At 47.4% G+C, this 24987-nt stretch overlaps 1 protein-coding gene across 5 annotated transcripts in view; it reads right to left on the reverse strand.

Annotated features, from left to right (window-relative positions):
* The window catches only part of LOC135505824 (neurexin-3b-like), a 450362-nt gene that overhangs the window by 210963 nt on the left and 214412 nt on the right, over window positions 1–24987 (reverse strand). The window lies entirely within an intron of this gene.

Genomic DNA, 24987 nt, shown 5'->3' on the forward strand with positions numbered 1-24987 from the left:
TTATCTTAGCCAGGTTGCAGTTGTAAGTGAGAACTTGTTCTCAACTAGCCTACCTGGTTAAATAAAGGTGAAATAAAAAAAAAAATCTCCAGACATCCTCAGACATGAATGGACGTCGAACACTGACTTGTATCACGGGTGACCTGGCTGGCCCTATAGTGTACCACCTCACAGCCCCTAAAACACCAGACCCTGCCGAGCACCCCGGCCCCTACCCACAGTGTGGAGAATAGGCCCAGCACCGCAACCAGAAGACCTGTGGAGAGACGGAGTCAGGGACGGAGACACCCTGGCCCCATAATGCACGGACCCTCGCTCTCCCAAACGACCGTGAGAGACACCCCATCAGCCAGCTTCGCCTGGTTCACAATGACATGGCTATGTTCATAGTAGCAAAACCAACAGAATACAGAGCAGCTGGGGCTCTCTAACCGTGACCTCTATGAGCACGAGACAAATGATGAGTTTTTCATTGTTGATTACATGTGTGTGGCCGTTTCCCAAGAGGATCCCAACTCTATGTTCATCAGAATCCTTTGTGTGTCTCTGACTCTCTGTGTGTGTGTGTGTGTGTGTGTTACCTGACTTGGTTATTTGGATGAAAACTACACCGCGCTATCTGTCTCTCAGCCGCTGTGCCTGGCCGGCATCCATCTAATCGAAGCTATTGTCCCAACATGTCAATATGCTATAATAGCTCTATGTCATGGAAACAAATACCACTGATCAACCCCAACATCCACCTGCTTTTAAACTCTGTCCAAAACGGCTTCCTTTCATCTAACAGAAAATCGAATGCCTTGGCTACAATGAAACAGTAGCCAGACACACGATACAATGGTAGCATCAATGGTAGCAAACTGGAGCTCCAGATTGTGAGTGAATGATTGCATATAATTACTACCAGTTGTCAACGACTTGGCTGTTGTGTTGTTGTTTTTGTTGTTGTTATCCCTCCATATTGCTTTGAGTGTAAAGTATTACCAGGTTTTCCTCCAAAATGATCTTGAACTTGAAATCCAGTTTAATCCAAAGGTCATGGGTCATTGAATGGAGATATCACTCTGATACCATTCTGAGAGGTGTAAACCCAGATCTCCCCCTGATCCCAGCCCAACACCGGCGAGGCAGATGCTGGGTCCAATAGAAATGTAGATCGCAGCCAAGCGGCCCAAAATGACTAGCCCACAATATCATGCATCACCAGTCCAATCAAAACCCAGAATGCAGAACACTAACCCTAAACCCCCAGCGCACCTGCCTCTGCCGCCATCACCATCAATAATGAGAGAAAAATGAAATGAAAAAGAAATAAATGTAACAGAACAGAAACATGTGCCTTCCTGCCATTCGCACACTTTGCAGCTGGAGGCGAATGGAGAAAATCCACAAATTGCTAAGGCGAGATAGATAACAAATGAAATAGCTAAAGAAATGGTTGAAACCGCTCTTTCATGCACATCAAAGAGTATTTTCTCTTGAGCAGCAGGGGGGTTAAAAACTCCAGATTCATTTTTGGACTTCCGCCCAACGATGTGCTTTTAATGAAGCAAAATTAGACAACGGATTTCACTTCCCGAAATGGCAAATTTGGCTAAATGCAATTTTTTAAGGAAATAAGAAATACACAAGTTTTGTCATTATTTACTGCTACATTTAGCGTGTGATTATAAAGCACTTATGAAGGACTTACGAAGTGTCATGTGTCACATATGTCTGCAGCATCAAAAGCTAGTCACGTTTCTATAAATTATAGATTACATTTCTAGGTTCTCGCATCAATATTCACATCCGGACTCAGTCTTGGTTGTCGTGTGCTGTTTTGAATAGTAACATATGATTTCTTGCCATGTGGCAAGTCAAGTCTACCATCCAATATACTGTATGTTCTGGTTTTGCCAGAAAGCATATGCATTCCTAATTTGCAATGGAGGACAGTTGGACTCTCTCGCTCTCTCTCCTCTCTCCTCCTCTTCTTGTCTCTCTTCTCTTGTCTCTCTCTCTCTCCCTTCTATCTCTCTCTCTTTTCTCTCACTTCTCTCTCAGACAGTAGAAAGGAAAGAACAGCTGGAGAAGAACATAATGAGTCCCAGAAGATATGGCTGTCCTCCAACACACACACACACACACACACACACACACACACACACACACACACACACACACACACACACACACACACACACACACACACACACACACACACACACACACACACACACACACAAATGGCACCCTATTCACTAAATAGTGCACTTCTTTTGACCAGGACCCATAGGCTAAGTAGTAGGTAGTGCACTAAGGAATAGGGTGCCATTTGGGATGTAGCCTATTTTAATGCACTGAAATGGCTCCTGCAATAGTGGGGACAATATAACTTCAGAGGCTTTCCATTAGATAATAATTCTAAGATAGCATATACATATCCCTGAGATGGCATGTGTTTTCTGAGAGAATATTCATCCTGCATATATTGACTTTGTGCCAGGTTTCAGAACTATTGCAGAGATAAGCTGCAATGATGTGACGTGGGTCTATCTGAATCCTACCTCTGAATCCTACCTCCGAATCCTACCTTGCACCCTTAATTCTCATGGCACGAATACAGCAGGAGAAAAGTGTATTAAGGAATAGGACCATGAGTAACAAACAGTAGGGAACAAGACTGTGTCTGTGTCAGAGCAACTGTGGTGCCATGGTGACTAAGCTCCCTTGAGAGACAGACAGACAGACAGACAGACAGACAGACAGACAGACAGACAGACAGACGAACGGACGGACGGGCGGGCGGGCGGGCGCAGGCTGGCAGGCAGGCAGGCAGGCAGGCAGGCAGGCAGGCAGGCAGGCAGTGCTTGGTAAGAGCACTTGAGAACGAAAGCCATGTTTGCGTCCTATGGGCTCTAGTCAAAAGTAGTGCACTGTATAGGAAATAGGGTACCATACAGGGAATAAGGTGCCCTTTGGGACACAGCCAAACAGTTGGTAATGTAGGCTAGGTACCAGCACTTCTGGATAAAGGAGGTGAGTTCACACATACAGTAATAACTGAGAGCTCTATCCATGTTCTGTAATGTATCCTTCAGCCATTCCCTGTCCAATCGACCTCACAAAGTTGTAGTGAAAGAATGACAGAAGGTTATACTGGCGTGGAAGCACAGTGTGATGACTCATTCACAATTTACGACATTGTTTGGATGGCTGACCATCTGTCGACTACCACAGGGGTCAAACGCACCTTATCTGTGTGGATCTAGAGGAAGAGACGTTCCCACGGACGTCCTGGGGTCACTGACGCCAGGAGAGGTGGGAAGACGGAAAACGGAATATCGACGAAATGAACGTTACTGTGTGAATTAATAAACTGTCATGTTTGAATTGTTTCAAGAGTTCATGAATTTAATGTTTCATTGTACTGTAAGAGCTATGGTTTTATTGTTCCAGAGACACTGTTCTGTTGGTCGGATGACGGATAGTTCAAAGACGAGCGACATTTAAATTGAGTTCGAATCTTGGTGTGTTTTCCTTTCGATAGGTTTTACAAGTAAAGTGCGAAGAAATGTTGGGGGTGAGTTTCTGCTTGAATTTGGTTAAAAGGACAGTGTTCATACTGTGAGAACGTATTAGCAAACTCCTGTGTGTATAAGACACACATATTTGGTTTCTTAGAGATTAGCTCCTGAGTGGCACAGCAGTCTAAGGCACTGCATCTCAGTGCTTTTTCACATCTGGCCGTGATTGGGAGTCCAATAGGGCGGCACACATTTGGCCCAACGCCCGGGGTAGGCCGTCAATGTAAATAAGAATTTGTTCTTAACTGACTTGCCTAGTTAGATAAAGGTTAAATATATATATTTTAAATACTCTGAACTGAAAACATCTGGAACCATGTTAAGTCTTAGGCTCATCAAAATAGTAATGTACTCTGAGTAGTCTGTATGTAGTATGTATGCATTTCATGTACACTGTAATTGTTTGAGAATTCATTATTTCGTGACTAATACATTATGTTAGTTCAATTGAGTAAATGTGTTCCTCGTTTTACAGAGTAATTCTTATATACGTTCATAGTTTAGCAGGTCGATTTATAGTTGTTGTTACACTATAGTACATAACACACGCTTAGGTACCACCTTGACATCTATGACCTGCTTGCCTCAGTAAATGAATGCTAGAACTATTCGTATCTAGTCTCTTAATAATTGAGTAACGGTGCAAGTTAGACACATGTTCAGTATGGTCATACTGAGAGGCGATGTAAGGCTCGCTACCTTGACTACATTTCTCCAGAGACGTACAGGGCCTGTTGAATTTATTCACATGATAATGGAGTCAGATTGACAAACGCCATTCATGATTATCGTCATCATTTCCCCCTATAGCGGTTGGATCATTTCTGCACAACCACAAAGTCTTGCGTGAAAGAGACACAGAGCAGACACAAGAGACAAGGTCAGCATGGCCTCATGCAGCTCTACCAGAGAGCAGCAGGATACGTCTGTATTGTACGTATGCAAGATGACAAGTTGCAGACAAAGGAGGGAACAGCTCAACTTGAGGCAGATCATCCAATGTACTCTCTAGGCTAGTCATGTCCATTTTATATCGAGACAAAAACCAGCAAGAAAGTGGTAAATACCGGACTGTCATAAAAATGGCCTTATTTTTTTTGAACAGGTCAAATACCGTGTTTTTTGGGGGTCTGAAATAGGTCACAGTTGCCTGTTCATTTCAGCGAATGTGCCCATCCCTCCTTTTGCCATCCCTCACTCATTGCCCCTTCATACCATTTAGAGGGGTCTTTGAGAAAGGGCAGCATTCATCACCAGCCCATGGCATCCCTTTTCCTGCTAAATTGCACCATAGCTTCATCTGTCACTGGTATCGAAGAGGGGACCGACAGACAGTACGGATTCACTTTGCCAGCCTTCATTTGGTGTAGTGAGGGGGAAGGTGACCTAACCCTATCTCACCTCTGTCTCGCACATGCTGTGAAGACACCTCATAACATCGGATATATACACCCTTGTACGTGACACGCACTGCTGGCTATAAAGCCCTGTACATGCCGTGTTTAACCCATTGTACTGCCAAGGAAGTCACCTCCATGTGTACCTGTCAACCCAGCCACAGGGAACCACAGAAGGAGATACCGTAGAGGGTGAGATACTGTCCAGTGTCCGAGAAAGATACTGAGTGACATATGGGTCTCTGTTCCCAGCAATGTGGACAGCTCCACTGCAGCCTGCCAGCTGTCGCCAGGCTTAGCTCCACTTCAGGGACTTCCAGAATGTTCTCATCTCTCTGTACCATGGCCTAAGGGCTTGGCAGCAGTCAACCTTGGAATCATCTTCTATGTTCCCTCTCACACCTCACCTTCAAACTGACACATTAGCTAGTTCCTTGGCAACCACACTAATAACCCATTGGCATAGCTTCTCCGCCAATCACCTGACTTAATCATAACCATTACTACCTACCCAAAAGCATCATCTTCCCTTCTGAGGACTCCGGGATTCCAGCTTCTGATTCCATTGAAAGGCAATTTAAAAAGTGTCCTAATTGAGCATGTTAAGTGTGAACTCGCCTCTTTCACACACTCCTCTCCTTTCCATTTATCCCTCACATACCCTGTCTTCACTCCTTCCCCCCTTTTCCTCTCAGCCAGATGGTTGGATCCATCCCATGACTTCATAATGCTACATCTGTTTAGTCAACCCGGCAAATGAACGTACCGCAAACCGCTTCGTCAGCCCATTCAATTAAAACACGTCGTGCGCTGAGCTGGGAGGCTGACACCTAGATAGATATTATACACACGTGGACACACACCGGATCCTAAAAAACAAGAGAAAAGCCTGAGTATAAGAGACATGGAAATAGGAAGATGACTGTTTTATGATTTAACTCCATTCATGGGAATCTGAATCGCATTTTGTGACTAGCATGTGTGCCCCTGTGTGTGTGTGTGTGTGTATGTATGTGCGTGTGCATGTGCGTGTGTTCCCCTAGCATTAACTCTGTGTTAGATCCTGTTTGTTAAGTCGTGGTCTATGGGGAAAGCCACACAGCAGGGCCTGATGAATGTTTATGCTGGATTAGACTGAGCAATAGGCTACATCCATGCTTCCCACTGTGGGACAACACATTATACAGGATAAACCCACCCGGAATCATATTACAATGTATGAGTATGTCTGTGTGTGTACTCACACACACACACACTCACACACACAAACACACACACATAGATATGCAGCCCCCCCCCACCCCACACACACACACTCTCTCATTCATGCGTGTTAAACCTATGCCTTATTGCAGTTGACAATGGACAGGAGAGGCGCAGCTGAAGGAAATTATGGAGGGAAAGTGGCTAGCTGCCCGTGCAAACATCCATGTCAGGGGCCATGCGGCAACATGGTCAGGGGCCACGCGGCAACATGGTTAGGGGCCCGGCGGCAACATGGTCAGGGGCCACGCGGCAGCATGGTCAGGGGCCACGCGGCAGCATGGTCAGGGGCCACGCGGCAGCATGGTCAGGGGCCACGCGGCAACATGGTTAGGGGCCCGGCGGCAACATGGTCAGGGGCCACGCGGCAGCATGGTCAGGGGCCACGCGGCAGCATGGTCAGGGGCCACGCGGCAGCATGGTCAGGGGCCACGCGGCAGCATGGTCAGGGCCACGCGGCAGCATGGTCAAGGGCCACGCGGCAGCATGGTCAGGGGCCACGCGGCAACATGGTCAGGGGCCACGCGGCAACATGGTCAGGGGCCACGCGGCAACATGGTCAGTGGCCACGCAGCAACATGGTCAGTGGCTACACAGCAACATGGTCAGGGGCCACGCGGCAACATACTCAGGGGCCACGCAGCAACATGGTCAGTGGCTACACAGCAACATGGTCAGGGGCCACGCGGCAACATACTCAGGGGCCACGCAGCAACATGGTCAGGGGCCACGTAGCAACATTTTCCCAACCCAACCTCACGCATGTTTTATGAACCAACTTTCCATCGCTCTGTCTCTGTAGCAGGGGATGCTGAACGGGAGAACAGATCAGGAGTGTGCTGGTGTGTGTGTGTGTGTGTGTGTGTGTGTGTGTGTGTGTGTGTGTGTGTGTGTGTGTGTGTGTGTGTATGTGCGCGTGTAATATTGTGTGTTTTGTAATGCGAACCACAGGTTGAGCAGTTATACCTATAGCTCAGATCGAGATCCCCCTCGGCAGCGAACACGGCTGGTGGTCTGATTGGTCTGATTGCGTTTAGCTGAACAACGAGAGAAGTCGCGGCCCACTCCGCCCCCACCTCCTGCAGGTGTGATGAAAATAGCAGTGTGCGGAAACCCAGTGTGCTCTGACACCCTCTATGAAAGCTATGCAAAAAGTATGAATTTGTTCATTAATGACTTGCCTGGTTAAATAAAAAAGGTCACAAGAATAGTTGCAGTCTATAATTAAAAAAGCAACCCAGTCGGTCCTATTCAACACATGCTAAACTCTAACACTGCTCAGAATTACAGGGTTGAAAGACTTTATACCTGGATGTGTGCTAGCTATATTTATCTCCCTCCTCCCTCCTCGTCTCCTCTATTCATCTACCTGCCGCAGGCAATACACTCATAATCAACCCATTTTAAAGGTTGTACTAAGGCATTGTGCCAATACCTGTGGGGAGATGCAAAATACATGCATACGTCCCCAGCATTGCACCCCCAAAGCTACCTAATTAACCCCAAGAGAAACCCCACTACCGCTCCTAAACGGTAGAGCTTTATCATATCGGTAAGCTGGGAAAAATAGATTGTTACAAGTGCATAATCTGGCGTAGAATTTCCATCAAATCGCCCCGTTTAGCAGGAAAATAATACCATGCTTACCGTAACGTTGTGTATTCATGTTGGCACTTCAGTGAGTTTCATTGTTCCGTTTTGATTGTAGATTATTTGAGTGAGAAGTTAGAAAAGGCTACTGTGGAGGATGTGCGTCAGCCATGTCTGACAAGATCGTTTACATTGGTAAAAATTCATTTCTACTTTTCCTGAATTATACATTTTTCGACATTTCATACAGTGTCATATACAGGCGGTTGATGATATGATACTGTCCATATGCTTTTTCGCGGAGATGGGATGTATTGTGTGTAATTAGATGAGGTCACACACACACACACGAAGGACACGTTATTGTCAACACAACCCATTTGCATTGGTTTAATAGCGTTCCATATTCTATATTCTGTAAGCATCGTTATGTTAGGATAGCAGCAGATGATGTGTAGCATGCTTTGATGCAGTCAGTTCCATGTATTAAACAGATCACTTTGTGCCTTAGGGACCTTTCCTAGGTACATCCCCATGCGATTATGTCTATCTACTGTCAATCTGACTGGGCTGAAATTCCATGAGCGTGTAACTGAATACTGTAGTGGACTACAGAACACACATGGTGATGTGAGAGAGAGAACGAGAGAGAGAGAACGAGAGAGAGTGAGAGAGAGAGAACGAGAGAGAGAGAGAGAGAGAGAGAAAATGAGACAGAGTACAAGAGCGCGGGAGAACGAGAGAGAGGGTTGCATTTAGAGAGAGAGAGAGAGAGAGAGAGAACGAGAGAGAGAGAGAGAGAACGGGAGAGAGAGAGAATGAGAGAGAGAACGAGAGAGAGAGAGAGAGAATGAGAGAGATAGAGAGAGAACGAGAGAGAGAGAGAGAGAACGAGAGAGAGGGAGAGAGAGAACGAGAGAAAGAGAGAGAGAGAACGAGAGAGAGAGAGAACGAGGGAGAGAGAGAGAACGAGAGAGAGAGAGAGAGAATGAGAGAGAGAGAGAGAATGAGAGAGAGAGAGAACGAGAGAGAGAGAGAGAAGAGAGAGAGAGAGAGAGAGAGAACGAGGGAGAGAGAGAGAATGAGAGAGAGAGACAGAGAGAGAGAGAGAGAGAGAGAGAGGACGAGAGAGAAAGAGAGAGAGAACGGGAGAGAGAGAGAGAACGAGAGAGAGAGAGAGAGAGAGAGAGAGAGAGAGAGAGAATGAGAGAGAGGGAGAGAGAGAACGAGAGAGAGAGAGGGTTGCATTTAGAGAGAGAGAGAGAGAGAGAACGAGAGGGAGAATGAGAGAGAGAGAGAGAGAGAGAGAGAGAGAGAGAGAGAGAATGAGAGAGAGGGAGAGAGAGAACGAGAGAGAGAGAGGGTTGCATTTAAAGAGAGAGAGAGAGAGAGAACGAGAGGGAGAATGAGAGAGAGAGAGAGAGAGAGAGAGAGAGAGAGAGAATGAGAGAGAGAGAGAGAATGAGAGAGAGAGAGAAAGTGAAGAACAAACACCATTGTAAATACAACCCATATTTATGCTTATTTATTTTCCCTTGTGTACCCTTAACCATTTGTACATCGTTACATCACTGTATATATATGTAATATTACATTTGTAATGTATTTATTGTTTTGAAACTTCTGTATGTGTAATGTTTACTGTACATTTTTATTGTTTATTTCACTATCTACCTCACTTGCTTTGGCGATGTTAACACATGTTTCCCATGCCAATAAAGCCCCTTGAATTGAATTGAATTGAATTGAGAGAGAGGGGGGGGGGAGGGAGGGGGGAGAGAGGGAGAGCGAGCGAGAGAGAGGGAGAGCGAGAGAGAGGGAGAGCGAGAGAGAGGGAGAGCGAGAGAGAGAGAGAGAGAGAGAGAGAGAGAGAGAGAGAGGGAGAGAGGGAGAGAGAGAGGGAGAGAGAGAGAACGAGAGAGAGGAGAGGAGAGAGAGGGGGAGAGAGAGAGAGGGAGAGCGAGAGAGAGGGGAGAGAGAGAGAGAGAGAGAGAGAGAGAGAGAGAGAGAGAGAGAGAGAGAGAGAGAGAGAGAGAGAGAGAGAGAGAGAGGGAGAGCGAGAGAGAGAGAGAGAGAGGGAAAGAGAGAGGGAGAGAGGGAGAGAGAGAGAGAGAGAGAGAGAGAGAGAGAGAGAGAGAGAGAGAGCGAGAGAGAGAGAGAGAGAGAGAGACCGCTACGGCAAGACGATTACATGAAGATGAAAGATTTTCCAAGTTAAATGTGTTTTTCCTCATGGAGTTTTTTTGGTGTATCACAGCGCAGGAAGAGTAAGACGGTGTCAGCAGAGGAGATGGAAGGGAAAAACATGGCAGCGATACATTATGTAAATGTCACCAGTGCAATTTAATTTTGTTGGAATTTTGTGTCTGACTCCCCTCTCCGTTGACTGCTCAGACAGAACTGTAAATGACAAGATCTCTGAAAGTTCATGGATATGAAGTACTAAAAGATTGGTGCTCTGAAATAAGTTCATTACTCATATGGATTGTTCCTTATGTGTGGGGAAAGTCATTCAAATACGAAGGAATAGCACAGACCTGGAAGCTCTAACGTCGTAGGACATGCTTCAGGTCGGCTGGCGGCTAGCTGAAGTCGGCTTGGCAAACCCGACGAGTCACATAATCTCTTAAAAGACCTCGCTTGAAAAACAAGAACAAAAGCAGCAATAGTATTGTTTGGCCATTTTGAGATGCCGTAGCCAGTATACACTTTCTCAAAATAGTCCGAATTCATCTATGATAATTCAAGAAATCTGTCACGCTTTTTTTAACGTTTTTTGATGACCAGATCTTAGCCGTGCAAACATCTAACTAAGATGTTTGGTCCAGTATTTCTCAATGAAAAAATGTGAATGAAAACGAGTCGTCTCTCCTTGAATAACAACAAAGACATTATTGAAGAATCCCTACAATTGACCAACCACGGATGAAAGGGCGTCGAACTTCAGGCTCCCAAAACAGACAAAAACAACAAAATGTCGTCATGAGATACGCACAAACGGTTTCGGCTGGGAAGCATGCCTTAACCCTGGCAATGGACTGGTAAACTCATGGGTACACTCAAAATGGCTGCCAGTCCACCAATAGAGATGCCCTTGAATGGAGATGCCCTTTCTATTCATTCTATAGGAAAAGCTCTAGAAACACAGCGGTTGAGTCTGGAGAGTAGTAGTAATGGAGACAATGGCTCTATAGCCTTATATAAAACCCCTAGCATGCCCTGTCAGTCCATGTACCATCTCTCTCTCTCCTCTCCCCTCTCTCTGTCTCTCTGTCAAAGACTATCCCACTATTGTCTATCTGAGAGGCCTTGATCTCCTTCCCCCCCCCCTCTCCCCCTCGTCCTCTCTCCCTCCCTCTCGTTTTTTCTCTTTCAGACTCCTTCTGGTTGAGAACGTCTTCCCAGTCAGTGATATCAGTCTGACAACGCTACCGTCTCCCCGTCTCTCCTTGCTCCCCCCCCCCTATCTTCTCCTCTCTCAGAGCACCAGTCAGTGATATCAGTCTGACAACGCTACCGTCTCCCCCTCTCTCCTTGCTCCCCCTATCTTCTCCTCTCTCAGAGCACCAGTCAGTGATATCAGTCTGACAACGCTACCGTCTCCCCCTCTCTCCTTGCTCCCCCTATCTTCTCCTCTCTCAGAGCACCAGTCAGTGATATCAGTCTGACAACGCTACCGTCTCCCCGTCTCTCCTTGCTCCCCCCCCCTTATCTTCTCCTCTCTCAGAGCACCAGTCAGTGATATCAGTCTGACAACGCTACCGTCTCCCCGTCTCTCCTTGCTCCCCCCCCCTTTTCTTCTCCTCTCTCAGAGCACCAGTCAGTGATATCAGTCTGACAACGCTACCGTCTCCCCGTCTCTCCTTGCTCCCCCCTATCTTCTCCTCTCTCAGAGCACCAGTCAGTGATATCAGTCTGACAACGCTACCGTCTCCCCGTCTCTCCTTGCTCCCCCCCCTATCTTCTCCTCTCTCAGAGCACCAGTCAGTGATATCAGTCTGACAACGCTACCGTCTCCCCGTCTCTCCTTGCTCCCCCCTATCTTCTCCTCTCTCAGAGCACCAGTCAGTGATATCAGTCTGACAACGCTACCGTCTCCCCCTCTCTCCTTGCTCCCCCTATCTTCTCCTCTCTCAGAGCACCAGTCACTGAGATCAGTCTGACAACGCTACCGTCTCCCCGTCTCTCCTTGCTCCCCCCTATCTTCTCCTCTCTCAGAGCACCAGTCAGTGATATCAGTCTGACAACGCTACCGTCTCCCCGTCTCTCCTTGCTCCCCCCCCCCTATCTTCTCCTCTCTCAGAGCACCAGTCACTGATATCAGTCTGACAACGCTACCGTCTCCCCGTCTCTCCTTGCTCCCCCCCCCTATCTTCTCCTCTCTCAGAGCACCAGTCACTGATATCAGTCTGACAACGCTACCGTCTCCCCGTCTCTCCTTGCTCCCCCCCCCTATCTTCTCCTCTCTCAGAGCACCAGTCAGTGATATCGGTCTGACAACGCTGCCGGGAATCACATCAGATCAGAGCATCTCTGGCCGAGGCCGCCTAGCCCCGGCCTCAAACGAGCCCCAGATAATGTTTAATCCATTTCAGCCCGGGACCCACGCAGGCCAGACCGGCCAAATGTTTCTCCAGGACATAGAATATCTATAGAATAATGTATGTGTAACAACAAGGCAAAGCCACAAGAAATCAGAGGCATGAAATCATGAGGCATGACGTCTCTGATTAGGAATCAGGGAGGAATTTATGTAATTATTTTTGGTTGTGGTTCTAATATGTTTGATATAATTGTATAAGTATCATGATGATTCATTGATGCAATGGGTGAAAATAAAACAAATGACGTATTTGACTGTCACGTGTGCTTCCTCTCCGGCCCCTAGGTCACCAGGCTGCTTGTTATGGTACACACCTGTCACCACCGTTACGTGCAGTATGACACTCACCTGGACTCCATCACTTCCCTGATTACCTTCCCTATATATGTCACTCCCTTTGGTTCCTTCCCCAGGCGTTATTGTTTCTGTTCCTGTGTCATGCCTGTGCGTTGTTCGTGTTTCTTATTTTTTAATTATGTTGTGTTTATTTATTAAAACACTCACTTCCTGAACTTGAGTGTTTTTGTTTTAGAGGTGATGTTGGGTCTTGGTGTCAGAACCGGAGCTACCTGGGAGGCCTCAGCTGGCTCTACGGGTTTCCATACCTCAGCTGGCTCGACAGGCTGCCATGCCTCAGCGGGTTCGACAGGCTCCCATGCCTCAGCGGGTTCGATAGGCTCCCATGCCTCAGCTGGGTGAACAGGTTCCCGTGCCTCAACCGAGGCAACCGGGGAGGTCTCAGCTGGCTCATCAGGCTCTCATGCCTCAGCGGGTTCATCAGTTTTCTGTGCCTCAGTGGAGGCGACCGGTTCGCTCCTGAGCCCCGAGATTGTCCCTGTGGCTGGCGTCCTGCGGCTGGGGCCGAACTCGCCGGGGAGGGTGTACTGTCACGTATGCTCTCTCTCCGGCGAGCTAGGTCGCCATGTTCCCGCATCTCAGCTGGATCGACAGGTTCCCACACCTTAGCAGAGGTGACCGGTCCTCTCCTGATCGTCATCTCGGTCAGTGTCGGGGAAGGGTACTGTCACGTGTGCTCCCTATCTGGCCCCTAGGTCACCAGGCTGCTCGTTATGGTACACACCTGTACGTGCATTATGACACTCACCTGGACTTCATCACTTCCCTGATTACCTTCCCTATATATGTCACTCCCTTTGGTTCCTTCCCCAGGCGTTATTGTTTCTGTTCCTGTGTCATGCCTGTGCGTTGTTCGTGTTTCTATTTTGTATTACGTTGTGTTTATTTATTAAAACACTCACTGCCTGAACTTGCATCCCGACTCTCAGCGCATATCGTTACATTGACCCTGCGTGTCTACAGTATTTTTTCATATATGGCGCCAACGTGTGACATCAGGGTCAAAATGTCAAAATGGTTTGAAACAAAAAATATAAAGGATTTTCATGGAATTTTCAGGAATAAATGTGAACATATGCAAATTGGCCCATAACTCCACCTATACAACAGCATAGACCAAGGACAATACATCCTTTAAGCAGGGCTCATACAGATATTAGCAAGTCATATTCAAGGACATTCAGAGACTTTTTCAAGCAATTAATTGTAATTTTCAAGGACCTCAATGTTATATAATTGTATATATCGGGCCTAATAGAGAACACCTAAAATAGTAGGCCATTACCACTTTAAAAGTATAGATTTTTAGGACTTGCCATTGCGTTTATATTATAATCATTATTACATTGGAAAATATGTGAGAAGGATGTTGCGCAATAATCTTTCCTATACAATTATGCACAGTAGACTTGGTGTCCAATCCGAGGCACAAAGACATATGAAAACATGAGCTCATTACCCAGATGTTTTCTTTATTAAATCGAACGAGACCCTGCTGTAAATCAAGCTGTCAAACAACAGAAGATCAACATCAATTTGTTCCAGGTACATTAGATCCAACGTGGATCCAGGCACAGCCATCTTCACCGGTATGACAATTGAGACATTGAAATATTCTGGATATTCCTCGCGAACACCTTTTTTTTCACAGAAATTCGGCTGTTCACAACAGCTGTTCGACACTTGACTGTCATTAGGAAAATTACTTCCTGGATCAGAAGACGAGGTGTGAAAATACCACGGCGTAACTAATCAGCTGGACAGAAAATGTGCATCCAACAAGTAGATTGCATAATTATTGAGGAAGCACTTTAATAACAGTATCATTTAGGGTTTAAGGATCAAGGTAAGGTGACTCTTTTGGATAGAAGCATTCGATTTTGCAATGCATACTTCATTTGGTATTTGTGTGCCAATAAAAACGCTTTTCACCCCTTGACGTAAGGAGAGACAGAATGTTAAGTAGTTACACTGCATTTCTGAGATCTCTGTCTAAAGAAACGGTGCGACAGCGAGATCCAGGATTCTTACAAGCTTCAAGTTCTGTCTAATTGAACTGACTAATGCTTAATATATGATATAACGATAACAGAAAAGTACTGCATTAAGCCACACAACTCTGGACAAATCCATCAAGACACCAACCATGATAAAGGGTTAAACACCGACTTTAAATCAACTCAGGTATTGCAGATTATTATCGATGACAGCTGTAACAAGTTGTCCAGTGTAGGAAACCCTCCCTGGTGCCCTAGTTTACAGAAAGAACCACATGGAGTAAAGCACAGGGTGTGTGCCTGTCTTTATCCTTTCTCTGTGGAGTTATGTGACTGGCTAGCATAAGGTCAGTGTCACAGTGGATTTCCAGCGTATTCCCCAGAGGTCAGGACAACTCAACTGTGTCTGTCTCTTTCTCAGCAGGGAATAACAGCCAGCCCACACAACAAGAACAACAAGAACAACACAGCCTGGAGACGTGTGCTGAATCACCAGGGAGAATGGTAGGATTGTGATACATCGTCTGTGGGGGTGGGGGGGTAGTGTGTGTGTGTGTGTGTGTGTGTGTGTGTGTGTGTGTGTGTGTGTGTGCGTGTGCGTGTGCGTGTGCGTGTGCGTGTGCGTGTGCGTGTGCGTGTGCGTGTGCGTGTGTGTGCGTGTGCGTGTGCGTGCGTGCGTGCGTGCGTGCGTGCGTGCGTGCGTGCGTGTGTGTGTGTGTGTGAGACAGACACACTGAGTCAGAGACAGCAGAGCCAAAGACAGGGAGAGAAAGACCAAAAATAAAAGACCTAGACAGCCTGTGTTTCTCTGTGTGTCTACCTCCCATAAACCCCTGCAATGATCGCCCAAGGACAAAAGACCAAAAGACGTGGCAAGGTCTCCAGGAATCCAAAAACCAACAGAAAAACAATGGAATGAAAAATGAGGGAAAATTAGAGGGGGATGATGCGATGTGGCAGAAGAGGAGTAGACATTCCTCCACAGCTGTAGCCACCAGCCAGAGAGAGGATACCCTGTTGCTTTACCAAGAGATGCTTTCTTCCCTCCCCTGTCCCCATCTCATCCCTGTGCTCATCCGATCTCATCCCTGTGCTATAAGCTACGGGCTTATAGTCGGCACATGACTGATGGACAAGATACTGAGGAAGAGATAGGACCTCTCTCTGACTGCATTCAGTTCCTAGAGGACATCACTTGATACTCCACAGCACAGACAGGCTTCCTTTCATGATTTATTCCAAACAAAGGATAAACCGTTGTCCCCTTCGATGACTCAAACCTTAGCAGGTTTAGCTCTCGGCAAAAGGCAAGCCTCGTTTCCCCCACTATGTTCCAGTTCCACTGAACGTGGATGTGAAGTAGCACTCCTTCATGACACCGCAACCCCTTCAACTGACACAGTACATCAGAATGCTGGACCACATGCTATGAGTTCAAGTGTAACACCAACAGCGATCGCCATAGATGCTGTATTGCAGGGATCTGATGAACGGATGACCATCACCATCAACGAGGTGACTCGCTCATCTTTTGTCCCGGGACATAGTGGCCCTCCCTGCCAGCTTAGCTTGATCACTGATGTCACAACCAACGTCAACAGAGTCATCATTCCATGGCCTCCGGCCATACTAGGTGCTCAAACTCCGTCAGGGCTGTTAACATATGAACTTGGTGTTTACTGTACGTAATATAGTGTCCCTCTCTGCCCATCATAGCTCAGCGATGATATAGCCAACATCCACACACGGTCATCACGTCCCGGACGATTGACCTTGCTCAGAGATCCATCAGAGCCTTGTTAACATATGGACTTGGTCTGTGATATATTGCCCCACGGTCATTATACACTGCTCAAAAAAATAAAGGGAACACTAAAATAACACATCCTAGATCTGAATGAATGAAATGTTCTTATTAAAAACTTTTTTCTTTACATAGTTGAATGTGCTGACAACAAAATCACACAAAAATGATCAATGGAAATCAAATGTATCAACCCATGGAGGTCTGGATTTGGAGTCACACTAAAAATTAAAAGTGGAAAACCACACTACAGGCTGATCCAACTTTGATGTAATGTCCTTAAAACAAGTCAAAATGAGGCTCAGTAGTGTGTGTTGCCTCCACGTGCCTGTATGACCTCCCTACAACGCCTGGGCATGCTCCTGATGAGGACAGTCTGTGGTGCAACGTGGTGTTGGTGGATGGAGCGAGACATGATGTCCCAGATGTACTCAATTGGATTCACGTCTAGGGAACGGTCGGGCCAGTCCATAGCATCAATGCCTTCCTCTTGCAGGAACTGCTGACACACTCCAGCCACATGAGGTCTAGCAATAGGAGGAACCCAGGGCCAACCGCACCAGCACATGGTCTCACAAGGGGTCTGAGGATCTCATCTCGGTACCTAATGGCAGTCAGGCTACCTCTGGCGAGCACATGGATGGCTGTGCGGCCCCCCAAAGAAATGCCACCCAACACCATGACTGACCCACCACCAAACCGGTCATGCTGGAGGATGTTGCAGACAGCAGAACGTTCTCCACGGCGTCTCCAGACTGTCACATGTGCTCAGTGTGAACCTGCTTTCGTCTGTGAAGAGCACAGGGCGCCAGTGGCGAATTTGCCATTCTTGGTGTTCTCTGGCAAATGCCAAACGTCCTGCACGGTGTTGGGCTGTAAGCACAACCCCCACCTGTGGACGTCGGGCCCTCATACCACCCTCATGGAGTCTGTTTCTGACCGTTTGAGCAGATACATGCACATTTGTGGCCTGCTGGAGGTCATTTTGCAGGGCTCTGGCAGTGCTCCTCCTGCTCCTCCTTGCAGGCGGAGGTAGCAGTCCTGCTGTTGGGTTGTTGCACTCCTACGGCCTCCTCCACGTCTCCTGATGTACTGGCCTGTCTCCTGCTTGTCAGGATTTGGCCAGGGTTGTTCCGGGTTTTGGTCACTAGATGCCCCCATTGTGCTTTTTGACCTTATGTTTTTTCCCTTGTTCCCCATTATTATTTGCACCTGTGCCTCGTTTCCCCTGATTGTATTTAAACCCTTAGTTTCCCTCAGTTCTGTGCTCTGTGTTTGTATGTTAGCACCCAGCCCTAGTGTTCTGTGTATTCTTGTCGATTCCGGTGGATGCTCTTGTGGAATTCTGTTTTTGTTTTTGAGTATCTCTTGAGGCTTTTTTGTGCTATTCCTACCACCTTTTGGATTTACCATTTTTGTATTGAAGGACTTCTCCTTTTTTACTTTATTAAATACACCGTCTTAGGTACTGCTGTGTCTGCCTCATCTTCTGTGTTCTGCTGACTATTTGTGGCTCAGTTGGTTAAGTGACTGTTTCTCACTCCGGAGACCCAGGTTCGTAACCGGGTCCTGACAGAAACACAGAGCCAAAAATGAACCCAGAGGCAGCCAGTTCCCAGGACCTTTTTGCCATGCTGTCCCACCACCAGGAGACTGTCCAACGCCACGAAGCCGCCCTGGTTCAGCAAGAGGCCTTAATGGCTAGACATTCTCATCTTCTGTCGGAGAGCTGACTTCCATTAAGCAAATATCTGATCGTCTTACCCCGGCAACAGTTCCCGTCCCAGTACCTCAGATTCACGTACCCATGGCAGTTAACCCCTGGCTGAACCTCGTCTTCCACCTCCCCAACGGTTCTCAGGTGATCCAAGTGCTTGTAAAGGGTTTCTCACCCAATGTTCTCTTTCCTTTGAGCTACAACCCTCGTCGTTTCCCACCGACCGGTCTAAGATCGCTTATATCACCACCCTGCTGTCGGAAAAAGCCCTGGCCTGGGCTACTGCTGTGTGGGATGCCCATAGTTCCTGCTGTGCCAGCTACTCTGCCTTTGCTGAGGAATTCAAACGAGTGTTTCAAGGCCCAAGCAGTGGTTCTGACTCAGCCAAACAGCTCCTGACTCTCCACCAAGGTTGGCGCAGCGTGACGGACTATGCCATCCAGTTCCGCACGGTGGCAGCAGCAAGTGGCTGGAACAACGAGGCGCTCACGGTGTGCTTTCTGAAAGGCCTTTCCGACACTATCCAAGATGAACTGGCCACTCGGGAACCACCGGACAATCTCGAGTCCCTGATCAAGTTGGCCTCACGCATTGACCAGCGTCTGAGAGAGAGAGAACTCAACCGTAGACCTCTAGCCCCTATCAGTCCCAGCTCCGAGTCCCCACCTTCATCCTCGCTGGCTCCATCGGAACCCATGCAGATTGGACGCATCTCCCAGGCTGAGAGAGACCGCCGGATGAGGGAGCGACGCTGTCTATATTGCGGCAAACCGGGCCATTTCCGTTCCACGTGTCCCGGGCTCCAGGGAAACGCTCTGTCCCGTACAGACCGGGGGTACTGTAACGGGAAACATAACCTCCTCCCATCCGTCCAACTCCCGTCTGCTCATTCCAGTCACCCTCTCCTTGGACAACCACAAGCTTCACCTTCAAGCCTTGGTAGACTCGGTAGACTTGGTAGAGAATGGCGTTCCCTCTGAACCTCTAAGTGAACCCATGAGGGTCACTACATTGGATGGAAGCCCTTTGGGATCTGGACTTGTCACTCATGTCACTACCTCCTTGCGACTTTCAGTTTCACAACACCAGGAAATGATGAACTTTCATTTGATCTCCTGTTCCGAGTTCCCTCTCGTCCTTGGATACCCCTGGCTTCACAGCCATAACCCTCACATCGACTGGTCTGTGGGCACTATCAAGCAGTGGGGTCCTACGTGCCAAGCTACTTGTATTTTCCAGAATTCCCGAGTTCTACTCCCGAGTCTTTAGAATCCATCGACCTGATCCGAGTTCCCGAGTGTTACCATGACCTCAAACTGGTGTTTAGCAAACAGAGGGCCACCATGCTACCACCCCATAGACCTTACGATTGCCCCATCGACCTGTTTCCGGGCACTTGCCCCCAGGGGTCGGATCTTTTCCCTATCTCCACCCGAACGAGCTGCTATGGATACCTACATCAAGGACGCTCTGGAAGCAGGCCTCATGCGTCCATCCACCTCCCCGGCGGGAGCAGGGTTTTTCTTTGTGGCCAAGAAAGACGGTGGATTACGTCCTTGCATCGACTACCGGGGACTCAATGCCATAACCGTCCGTAACCGTTACCCGCTACCCCTTATGGCCACAGCCTTGAGCTGCTCCAGGAAGCAGTTGTTTTCACTAAGCTTGACCTGCGGAACGCATACCATCTTGTGCGGATCAGACCTGGTGACGAGTGGAAGACCGCTTTCAACACGCCTACTGGTCACTATGAATACTTGGTGATGCCCTTCGGCCTGACCAACGCCCCAGCGGTGTTCCAAGCGCTCATAAACGATGTGCTTAGGGATATGCTTAACATATTTGTGTTCGTTTACTTGGATGACATCCTCATCTTTTCGAGCTCCCTTCAAGAACACACTAAGCATGTCAGACAAGTACTCAAACGCCTCCTGGACAGCCATCTGTACGTTAAGCCGGAAAAATGTGAATTCCATTCATCCGAGTACAATTCCTGGGATTTGTAGTGGAACCCGGTCGAGTCCAAATGGACCCCAGGAAGGTAGGGGCGGTAGCGGATTGGCCCACCCCAAATCCGTTAAGGAAGTTCAGCGTTTCCTGGGCTTCACAAACTTTTACCGCAAGTTCATCAAGAACTTCAGCTTGGTGGCAGCCCCTCTCTCAGCTTTAACCAAGGGTGGCAATGCAAGGTTTTTGTGGGGAAGAGAAGCTGAGACGGCCTTCCAAGGACTCAAGCAGCGCGTTCTCTCTGCTCCATCCTGATACTACCGACTACGGATGAACCATTTGTGGTGGAGGTAGACGCATCAGAGGTTGGTGTTGGAGCTGTCCTGTCTCAGAGGGGTGAAGACAAGAAGCTTCATCCGTGCGCTTTCTTCTCACACCGGCCTACCCCGACTGAGAGGAACTACGATGTGGGGGATCGTGAACTCCTAGCGGTTAAGATGGCATTGAAGGAATGGAGACACTGGCTCGAGGGGGCTTCTCACCCGTTTCAAGTGCTTACGGACCACAAAAATCTGGAGTATATCCAGCAGGCGAAGCGGTTGAACTCTAGACAAGCTAGATGGTCTCTTTTCTTCAATCGATTCCAGTTTATCCTCAATTATCGGCTCGGGTCGAAGAATCTCAAACCGGATGCCCTGTCCCGAGTCTACGCTCCTGCCATTCGAGATGACACGGACATGCCTGTCCTTCCTGCTGCTAAGATTGTGGCTCCGATCTCGTGGCAAGTTGAGGATACCGTGAGACGTGCTCAAGCTAGCGAACCGGACCCGAAAGGAGGTCCTGCCAATCGGTTGTTTGTCCCCAAGGCAGTGAGGACTCAGGTCCTTCTGTGGGGGCACTCCTCTCGCCTCACCTGTCATCCGGGCGTAGGTCGCACCTTGGAGTTCATCCAGCGTAAGTTCTGGTGGCCTACCATAAGAGAAGACGTTGCCACTTTCGTCAATGCCTGTCAATGCCTGGAAACCACCCTCTAGAGTGAAAGCACCGCCAGCATTCAAAAGTGACCAAAACATCAGCCAGGAAGCATAGGAACTGAGAAGTGGTCTGTGGTTATCACCTGCAGAACCACTCCTTTATTGGGGGTGTCTTGCTAATTGCCTATAATTTCCACCTGTTGTCTATTCCATTTGCACAACAGCATGTGAAATGTATTGTCAATCCGTGTTGCTTCCTAAGTGGACAGTTTGATTTCACAGAAGTGTGATTGACTTGGAGTTACATTGTGTTGTTTAAGTGTTCCCTTTATTTGGATCTACACTGGAGCAGTGTAGATCAGTGAGAATCTCCACTGGTTGACCTCATCACTCAGCACTACAGAGAGAAGACGGAGGAGCAGTAGTGCCAAAACATGTCAAATCGGCTTTTTCAGAACAGAGCTTGTGGAAGCCAGCACACACATTAACACGTATAGTAGAGAAACACTCAGGCCAACTGCTCTCAGCCACAGATTAAGCATAGATCCGGACTAAAATCACTTTCTATACAAAATATCCGTTGCGCATGCCTTTTAATCCAGGAGTAGGCCTAATCTGGCTCCGGGAAACCAGCCCACAGTGTTATTCTGCAAGGCATGCAGACAAACTACCAAAAGGTGCAACGATATAATGATTATTTAATGCTGATTTGTAACATTACTGTTCCGTATGCATAATGGTAAACTGTGTTCAACACCCCAAAATAGCTTTCTGAGTATGTCTTAGCCAGATCATTTCATTAAAATAAAAAACCCCAGCTGCACTGCGGTCGATGCAACAACCCGTTTTAAAATCGTGACTGAGTGTGCAGAGCTCCAGAAGTGTTAAAAGATGGACTTTTTTGTTGTTGTTGGGAATGTAAAAGTCCCTGGGGGATTTGCGTGGCTTTCCTTTGAGTTCCCAGAAGAATTAGATCAACGTAAAGCTAAACATAGCTGCAGCACTGCTTACGGTGCGATAATGGAAGGTTCAAACCTCCGGATCATGAAATAATAATTATATTTCATATGTTTTAGAACTGTGTTTTAATAGGCCCTTTCTGTCAGCGACACTGTAGGCTCTATTTGACACAGAATAGAAATTATATCATACGACTATAGCAAGCGGGCTGGCTTGGCACAGCACATACTGTACTCCATAGTTAAACAGTCAATTTACATCTCAGTTACAGTTACATAAATTAATCAGTGTGTGTGTGTGTGTGTGTGTGTGTGTGTGTGTGTGTGTGTGTGTGTGTGTGTGTGTGTGTGTGTGTGTGTGTGTGTGTGAGAGTGTCCACAGTTGCAACAATTAATCAGGGAAAACGCTGCATTCGTCTGGGTTTCCAGCCCCGGAGGGTTGATGAGAGACTATAGGGCAAGCCCTCCAAGTCATTCAACCCCAGTAACCCTGTGAGCTGTCATTACTGTCTCTCTCTATCTCCCTCTCCCTCCTCTAGGCTTGGCTAAGGCCATGTAATTAGTCATACAAACGGAGGACTGTTTGTCTCTGGGTGAGCTGGGTCAGCTAATTCTAACACGCTCATTAGCCTTCCCCCCCATCAGGAGTAGACCCAGCCATTAAACGCTGAACTGCACCACCGTAAATGACTGTAATCCTCGGCCCTCTCTGGGTGAATAAGGTGTAGGCGTGATAGGGGTGAGAACAAAGGGGGAGGGATGGAGGGTTGGAGCTGACCCATGGGTGGTGCAGTGGTGACAGGAGTGAGGCACAGGGTGGGCCAAGTGCAGGCGCCCAGCCTGACACGGAGTCTGGTAGACATCAGACCTGATGGGAGAGGGGGAACGACAAGGGAGAGAGAGGGTGGTCCAGGAGAGAGGGTGGTCCAGGGGCTGTGCCAGCAGCCAGGAACCCACAGAGACAGATGGAGTGCTGCCAAGCCGGCATGTTTATACGTGGACTACAAACCAAAACATTATCAGCCCTGTTTCTGTTTCTGTTGCTCTCCATCTATCTCTGTCTCTCTCTCTGTTGCTCTCTATCTCTCTCTCTCTGTTGCTCTCTATCTCTCTCTCTCTGTTGCTCTCTCTCTATCTCTGTCTCTCTCTCTCTGTTGCTCTCTATCTCTCTCTCTCTGTTGCTCTCCATCTATCTCTGTCTCTCTCTCTGTTGCTCTCTATCTCTGTCTCTCTCTCTCTGTTGCTCTCTATCTCTCTCTCTCTGTTGCTCTCTCTCTATCTCTGTCTCTCTCTCTCTGTTGCTCTCTATCTCTCTCTCTCTGTTGCTCTCCATCTATCTCTGTCTCTCTCTCTGTTGCTCTCTATCTCTGTCTCTCTCTGTCTCTCTCTCTGTTGCTCTCTCTCTATCCCTGTCTCTCTCTCTGTGTTGCTCTCTCTTTCTCTCTATCACTGTCTCTCTCTCTTTTGCTCTCTCTCTATCCCTGTCTCTCTCTGTGTTGCTCTCTCTCTATCCCTGTCTCTCTGTTGCTCTCTCTCTATCCCTGTCTCTCTGTTGCTCTCTCTCCATCTCTGTCTCTCTCTCTGTTGCTCTCTCTTTATCTCTCTCTGTTGCTCTCTCTCTATCCCTCTCTCTCTCTCTGTTGCTCTCTCTCTATCTGTCTCTCTCTCTGTTGCTCTCTCTCTGTTGCTCTCTCTCTATCCCTGTCTCTCTCTCTGTTGCTCTCTTTCTCTCTCTCTCTCTCACTGTTGCTCTCTCTCTGTTGCTCTCTCTCTATCCCTGTCTCTCTCTCTGCTGCAAACCGAACGAATGTGCTTGCCTACTCCTTTAAAACTCCTTTACTTGAAAAAAAGAGAAAACAAAGGGCAATTGTACTGTTTGTACATTTTGAGACGCCATAGCTACTATACACTTTCTCAAAATAGTCAGAATTAATCTACGATAACTCAATAAATCTGTCATTCATTTTGATGTGTTGACCGTAGTCGCACAATTTTATATCTAAGTAAGATGTTTGGACAAATGAGTCTCTCATTGAATGACAACACAGACTTAATTAAAGAATCTCCCATGAAGGGGCGTACACTTCACCTATCGACTTGGGCTTGACTCGAGAAACCTTTTCGTGTGCCCGAACAGCTGGGGGAAAAAAACCACTAACAAAACATCATAACGACATACAACACGATAAACATAATATACAATACCAGTCAAACGTTTGGACACACAAACTTATTCAAGGGTTTTTCTTTATTTTTACTATTTTCTACATTATAGAATAATAGTGAAGCCATCAAAACGATGAGATAACACATATGGGATCATGTAGTAACCAAAAAAGTGTTAAACAAATCAAAATACATTTTATATTCTTCAAATGTAGCCACCCTTTACCTTGATGACAGCTTTGCACACTCTTATTCTCTCAACCAGCTTCCCCTGGAATACTTTTCCAACAGGCTTGAAGGAGTTCCCACATATGCTGAGCACTTGTTGACTGCTTTCCCTTCACACTGCGATCCAACTCATGTGTTATTTCAAAGTTTTGATGACTTCCCTATTATTCTACAATATAGAAAACAGTAAAAATAGAGCAAAACCCTTGAATGAGGTTTGTCCAAACTTTTGACTGGTACTGCACGAATATATGCACAAACTCTTCTGAACTGTTTTGTCTGGGAAGCATGCTGGACGCCTTAACAGGGAGAGAGGCTAGCTGGGAGCTCCTTACATTACCCTACCCTCTCAGGGGAGCAAGGGGTGGGAGAGCAGATGAGGTGGACTCCAACACAAAGTGTTTTTGTGTGTGTGT

Source organism: Oncorhynchus masou, chromosome 19, assembly GCF_036934945.1.
Source record: "Oncorhynchus masou masou isolate Uvic2021 chromosome 19, UVic_Omas_1.1, whole genome shotgun sequence".
NCBI classification, from domain to species: Eukaryota; Metazoa; Chordata; class Actinopteri; order Salmoniformes; family Salmonidae; genus Oncorhynchus; species Oncorhynchus masou.